This window comes from Triticum dicoccoides, chromosome 7B, assembly GCF_002162155.2.
Source record: "Triticum dicoccoides isolate Atlit2015 ecotype Zavitan chromosome 7B, WEW_v2.0, whole genome shotgun sequence".
Taxonomy (NCBI): Eukaryota; Viridiplantae; Streptophyta; class Magnoliopsida; order Poales; family Poaceae; genus Triticum; species Triticum dicoccoides.
In genome coordinates, this window is record NC_041393.1 from 569420792 (window position 1) to 569427933 (window position 7142).

A 7142-nucleotide genomic window follows, 5' to 3' on the forward strand; every position below is an offset into this window, starting at 1 on the left:
GTGAGGGTATGGAGTGTATATATTTTTTGGGTGCCCCAGTTTAGACTCGTGAGGGTATGGAGTTTATATATTTTTTGGGTGCCCCAGTTTAGACTCGTGAAGGTATGGAGTGTATATATTTTTTGGGTGCCCCATTTTAGACTCGTGAGGGTATGGAGTGTATTTTCTGTATGTCACAATTTTCTTTATATTAAGTGCACATAATGTTGCAACATTTGTATTGTGAGCATTAATGCAAAATATAAGTCACTTCTATTCAGATTCACTTGTCTTCTATGAGAACAAAATTATGATGATACAAGAACATTTGCATCCCTGCATCGTCATATTAAAAATGCACCTAGAAAAATAGGCATAACCATAATATCAAGAAACAATGGTCGTGTACATATTTTCCTTGATCAAGACTCAACAACATTTTATTACATACTTTACTTGGGAAGAAACATTTCAGCATGCTCTAAGATAACCAGTTACATATTTCACCCAGAAACAAACATTTCAGTGGGTACTAAGATAACCGGTTATGTTGGAATGTCGCCTATAAACCTCGAAGCTTGCATATGCATCCAAGCATGCATACTTGATTTGGTCATGGTCCAGGTTGGACTTCTTCCACTAACTGACAGTGATGCTTTTGTCCTTCTTAAGACTTATGTTTGCAACCTTCTTTGCTAGCTTCTCCAATGAAGCCAAGTTGCCAACTTTTTGATTATGAACCTTGATACCCAGTCCCTGCACATCGACTGGTTTTCTGATACCCAAGTTATAGAACTTGAGTTTTGCGATGTCATTGCCAATGGCGGCACCCGCAAATTCAACTGTGTCATTGTCAAGGAAGCCGCGGAGAAGTGGTGGGATAAAACTCCTAGCCTGAGCCTGGTATAGCCTGTAAATCAGGCAATGCTTGCCCACACAAAGCTGCAAGATAGCAGCGCGTTGTGGCTCTTGATTAGAGAGAGCAACTTGTTGCTCAAGTGGAAGCTTCTTACGCTCTTTGCTGTGGACATATCTAGTGTATTCACAGTCAAGGCCGACAACACGGCACTTGGCATGATTAAGATACTTTTTCCAGATGAACCTGATGAAGGCAACAACTGTTGAAGGGTTTGTAGTCACCGTAGTATGAATTCTTATACCACCCTTGCTGATATGAAAAAGGCGGTCTGGATGATTGTTGTCCACACTCTTGGGGAATTGGACCTGGACTTTGCCGACCTTAATATTGTGAAGGTTGACATGGCGAACATTTCTTTGCTGAGGTTGAGGGCACATCGACTCCAAAGAAGTCAGAGATGAATCATATGCAACGGGTGTTGATGACGACAAGGGACTTGACAATGTTGGTGTTGGATTCACATTACATGTTTCATAGCCATGGGAATTGGGGTGCTTTCTCTTGCATTGAAGGGGAAACTTGAGAACCGTCTCAGAGCATTCTCCAATGGATCTATCAGCCAACAGAAGAATAGGCTCTGAAGCATCAATTTGAACTTTATTCTGAACCTTTGACGTCCTTCCATGCAGAAACGATGAGGAGGGAAATATAATCATGGTATTGCCCCCATTGATAGGTTGCTCATAGTGGAGTTTGTCCCTTGTCTTACCTTTTCCTTCTTTGTCTACCCTCATACTTCCCCCAAACTTGAGTGGAGAGAAGACTTCCATTCCTTGGTCATGTTCAGTTGGTGATGCAGTCGTATTATCCAAATGCTGATTTGTTGAAGCCACACATGGACCAACTGGCACATCAAGCCAAATGTCTCCAAGGCGGAGGGTGACCGGCTGTGGCACTTGACCATCCATACCTTCGAATAAAGAAAACTTTATATCAGTTTTCTTTGAGTATATTTATCATACTCGATGTTTATATACTTCATGTACTTTAGAAATTCATATGTTGCAATCCTATGTTGGAATTTGAACATGAGGGGAGAAATATGTCCCACTGGGCGTGCCAGAATCTGATGGCGAGAAAATGGCAGGCGTGAAGATACGCGTCCACGTCATTGATACAGAGTAAATAAATTTAAGTGCATAAATGCATAAATAAAATAGAGATCAAACATTGCAGGTACTTTATTTCCAGAACTCTTACATTTACATGAAAGGTATGTTAATTACATCTCTGTAGAGAAAACCCCTAATTAAGAATTCCAACTATCCTATTACATATAATTGCAACACATGAGTACTACAATATGTATAAACAAAAGAAGACTACAAAATGTAGAAATAAAAGTCCTCCTCGCTGTCTTCAACGTCGGTTTACTCGGGGAGCCTTGAACTTCGTCTATGCTAACATATGCGTTGCATAACATTCATGATTTGACAATGTTCATTCATATAGCACGTTCATACATAGCTCATTAACCATCGCAAATATGTAGTGGTTGTCTTTTTAGTCATATGAAGATCTATTTAATGGTTAACTAGCCAGGCTAACTGTGACGCCCCCGATTAAATCGTACACTAATCATACACGCAAACGTGTACGATCGAGATAAGGGACTAACGGGAAGATATCACAACACAACTCTAAAATAAAATAAGTCATACAAGCATCATGAAAGAAGGCAGGGGCCTCGAGGGCTCGAATACAAGTGCTCGATCATAGACGAGTCAGCGGAAGCAACAATATCTGAGTACAGACATAAGTTAAACAAGTTTGCCTTAAGAAGGCTAGCACAATCTCGGATACAGATCGAAAGAGGCGATGCCTCCTCCCTGGGATCCTCCTAACTACTCCTGGTCGTCGTCAGCGGCCTGCACATAGTAGTAGGCTCCTCCAGTGTAGTAGTCATCGTCAACGGTGGCGTCTGGATCCTGGGCTCCAACGCCTGGTTGCGGCATCCGAGAAGAAGAGAAAAACGGGGAAAAGAGGGAGCAAAGCAACCGTGAGTACTCATCCAAAGTACTCGCAAGCAAGGAGCTACACTACTTATGCATGGGTATATGTGTAAGCAGGCAATATCAGTGGATTGAACTGCAGAATGCCAGAATAAGAGGGGGATAGCTAGTCCTATTGAAGACTACGCTTCTGACAGCCTCCGTCTTGCAGCATGTAGAAGAGAGTAGATTGAAGTCCTCCAAGTAGCATCACATAGCATAATCCTACCCGGCGATCCTCCCCTCGTCGCCCTGTGGAAAAGCGATCATCGGGTTGTCTATGAAACTTGTCTGGGTGTGTTTTATTAAGTATCCGGTTCTAGTTGTCATAAGGTCAAGGTACAACTCCGGGTCATCCTTTTACCGAGGGACACGGCTATTCGAATAGATCAACTTCCCTGCAGGGGTGCACCACATAACCCAACACGCTCGATCCCATCTGGCCGGACACACTTTCCTGGGTCATTCTTGGCCTCGGAAGATCAACACGTCGCAGCCCCACCTAGGCACAACAGAGAGGCCAGCACGCCGGTCTAAATCCTATGCATGTAGGGGTCTGGGCCCATCGCCCATTGCACACCTGCACGTTGCGAACGCGGCCGGTGAGCAGACCTAGCAACCTCCATTGCACTACTAGGGAAAAGCTTATACACAGACGCTTACTAGCAGCGCAGGTTTATACCCCTCGCTATTGCTACTTACTAGTAGCGCGGGTTTTTAACCCTCGCTACTACTAAGCGGTCTCTACCGTGCCTCCCCGGAACATGCCATAGTAGTAGCGAGGGGTATAAACCCGCACTACTACTAAGTAAATAGCTATAGCGCAGGTAAGATACCCACGCTACTACTGAGGGTATCCCTCCCTTGCCGCACCACTGCCACCCTAATCCTAAAGAAAAAAATTCCACTCCCACCCCACCAAACTCTCTCTCCAACCTCACCCGCCGCTCCTTCTTCCTCCTCTCTCGATCCCCTCCAACCCAGCCGCCGACACCGCCGACCTCCCCCAATCCCGGCCGCCACTCCACCACCGGTGACCCCTCCCTGGCCGCAGATCCACTCGCGGAGCAGCTCACCCCGCGGTCAGATCTGACCGCCCTCCCTCCCTACCTACCTCCTCGCCGGAAACCCTAGCCGCCCGTCCATGGCGACCCATTGCAGCACTCCAAGACCTCCTCCACGGTGGTATGGTATGGCATGAATCCCTCCTCCTCCTCCTCTTCTTCTCCATCAATCTCTCTCTCTCTCTCACCCACATCTCAGTCTATGTCTCTGCATCTTTAGGTAGGAGGAACGGCGACCAGCGACGGCACGAAGCCCGGCCATGGTGACCCTCCAAGACCTCGACGACGGTGCTATGGTACGAATCCCTCCTCCCCTTCTCTTCTACTTCTCCGTCTCTCTCTGACCCCCATCTCTCCTCTCGTCTCTTCTCTGTAGGTGACTGATGTAGGATGAACAACGCCAAGGAACGGGACGACACCGATGCCAAAGGAAGCTCTGGCAGAGGAGAGCAGCCTCCTTCTCCTCCATCTCTCTGCTTGCTCGGTTCTGGTTCTAGCCTGATTTAAAAAAACGTTTTTTGCTTTCTCCCTTTCCGATTCAGACTTGAGCACGAGCAGATTCACTAGTTGGAGCTATATATGGTGGTTGTTATGTTAATCAAATCATTAGGCGTTCCCCATCCATACCATACAATTGATTGGTTTACTGCTTGCTTGGTTGTCAAGTGAGGTGTTTGTTTACTCTGCTTGATTGATTCCATTGGAGGAGGGAGTAATTTGCCTAGCTTAGCTGAACTCTACATACCAGGCTAGTTCAACTTTGGTTCCAATTCGTCATCAAATTTGCTCCTGTATATATATAATGCTTGTGTACTAGGCTAGAAAGTTAGAATGGTTCATGATTGGATAAAAGAAAAGTAGATCTGTTTGATGCTTTTGTAGTCCTCATCGCAGGCTGGGGTGGTCGTGTATCGCCAACTCCGTATAGTTGTTTGGCCTCTGTTTCAGGCTTGAATGGGGGCAGTACAACCCACCCTGCCCCGCTAATCGCTTGGAAATGGACGCAACATCTGCTATTCTGTGCGAGGTTGCCAGGGTTAGGTCGATTTTTGTATGTACAATTGACAAGCAAAGGTGCTAGTACTTGTTTACTACAACAACACAATTAATTAACCAACATACATGCATACTTGGCTTGAGAAAATATGGATGCATGTGGAAACATGCGGAAGAGAAACTAAATGTAGCCATTAGCTATGTTGCTAGGTGCCAAACAGAAGAAATGACTATTTTAGATGTTTGGAGCTGGGGTATCTTACTTAGCACCATGTGTAATTGTTTTACAGCACTGACTTAATCATGTTTGCTGCTGCTGCTACGACATATGGAGAATAATTTAGGCACCATAAGCGTAATATCATTATAAACTTCTGAGATGCGTGATCTTTAGTACTGTAGTACTTGCTCGTATCAGATCATCAAATGCGCGATCTTTTGTTCAAAGACGGTTCTCATCGCAGGAATCAATGGGTGCTGGTTGTTGTTATAGTACTAGTCTTAATGCTGCAAGGGGAACTATTTTTACATTCTATCACAGTAATCACACACTAGTACATAGGGATCTATTAGCTTAGCAAAACTGGCATTTTGGCTGAGTATTAAACAACAAAATGTCCCTTCATCTGTCGCTGCTTACTTGTCTAAGCCTTACAATATTATTCCATCTAATTGTTGTGTGTTATTATCTTGAATACATTTCTCTTTTAATTTATTTTCAATCTTCCAAGCCTGGACATAGTTATTGTATCTCATTATCATCTTGAAAATGTCATCACAACTTGTTTTATTCTCTATGCACCGTGTTTGCTGGAGACTAACATTCTCTTATTTGACCATGCAGTGATTACCTCTTCAAGCTATTGCTTATTGGAGACTCAGGTGTTGGCAGGTCATGTCTTCTGTTAAGATTTGCAGTAAGAATCTCTATCTCAAGCATGATCCATTTTGCTATCTCTTTCCCGTCTATATATTATGGAAGGTTTCCATGTTAAAATTTAGGTAGTTGATGGATACATCATGGAGTTGACCATTTTGTTTATAGGATGTGTAAGCTGAATCATTATTCACAATTGTTTGAATTTAAATTGTTCAACATGAATAGTTCATTATTGGTAGCTAGTACATTTTTCCATAAGATGATGGGCATCCTTATATACTACTCCCTCTGTAAACTAATATAAGAGCGTTTAGATCACTCCCTGTGTACATTTTTCTGCCCGATTTAAAATGGTGCTCTGTGGAGAGTCAACATTGACCCCAGCATTGTTTTGAAGAGCAGTGGGAATCAATTTTCTGATGCCTTTGTTGGCGATTTCCCTATCCATGAAATGATAAATTTTGAACAGATGTTAACGGTCAAATATTTCAAGCATATATAGCTCAAATACACTAGTATTTCTTGAATGCACCAAAACAAGAAGATAGCATGAACACGTACAACTAGGGTATGCATTTAGTAGGTGTTTTTTCGTTTTGAAGATTCATAATAGACTAAAAGAGACAGATAATTGAAGAAAATACCCTACTAGATCTGCAGGAGGGCGCGAACTAACAAGTTTTCACTTTCTCGACTGGGTGCAGGGTGATCGACGAGGTCTACTGTGGCCCGATGGGAGTCGTGCTCTTCAACTACTCGGAGGCAGACTTCACCGTGAAGCCCCGCGACCGTGTCATAGAGATTATCGTCCAGGTGATTGCGACGCAGGAGGTCCCCGGGGTGGAGGACCTCGACGCCACCGTCCGGAGGTCACCGAGGTGTTGGACGACACCACCGTCCAGAGTTCCTCAAGGTGGAGGACCTCGATTCTTTGTACGTACATCTAGAGAAGTGGTCTGGTTAGGTTGGTGGTGAAATGCTAGGGAAGGTACCAACCTTTTGATGATGGTTGTGTGTGTCCTCGTGATCTCTTCGAATTGAGATGTTGAATGTTGCATCCATGAACACTACAAGTGTTAAGATGGTTCTTTGAAATTTATTTTGCACTGGACATGTCTGATCTCCATTCATGAATACTGCATCTATTTTTATTTTTTTAATTCCTAATTTGCTACTAGTAGCGTTGGGAAAAAAGTGCCCTACTAGTATTTAGGATACTAGTAGCGCTGGTATTGTAGGCATGCTACTGCTACTTGATTAGTAGTAGCGCGAGTCTGTAATAGCAGTAGCGTGGGTGGCGCACGCTACTACTA

The 7142-nt window shown here is 44.0% G+C and overlaps 1 long non-coding RNA gene across 1 annotated transcript; it reads left to right on the plus strand.

Moving 5' to 3' along the window:
* The first annotated feature begins 3784 nt into the window (after positions 1-3784).
* LOC119336328 lies at positions 3785-6934 on the plus strand. The gene is made up of 4 exons (XR_005162365.1): positions 3785-4079; positions 4174-4249; positions 4330-5866; positions 6534-6934. It is a non-coding gene; the product is annotated as an uncharacterized LOC119336328 (long non-coding RNA).
* Positions 6935-7142: the final 208 nt, after the last annotated feature.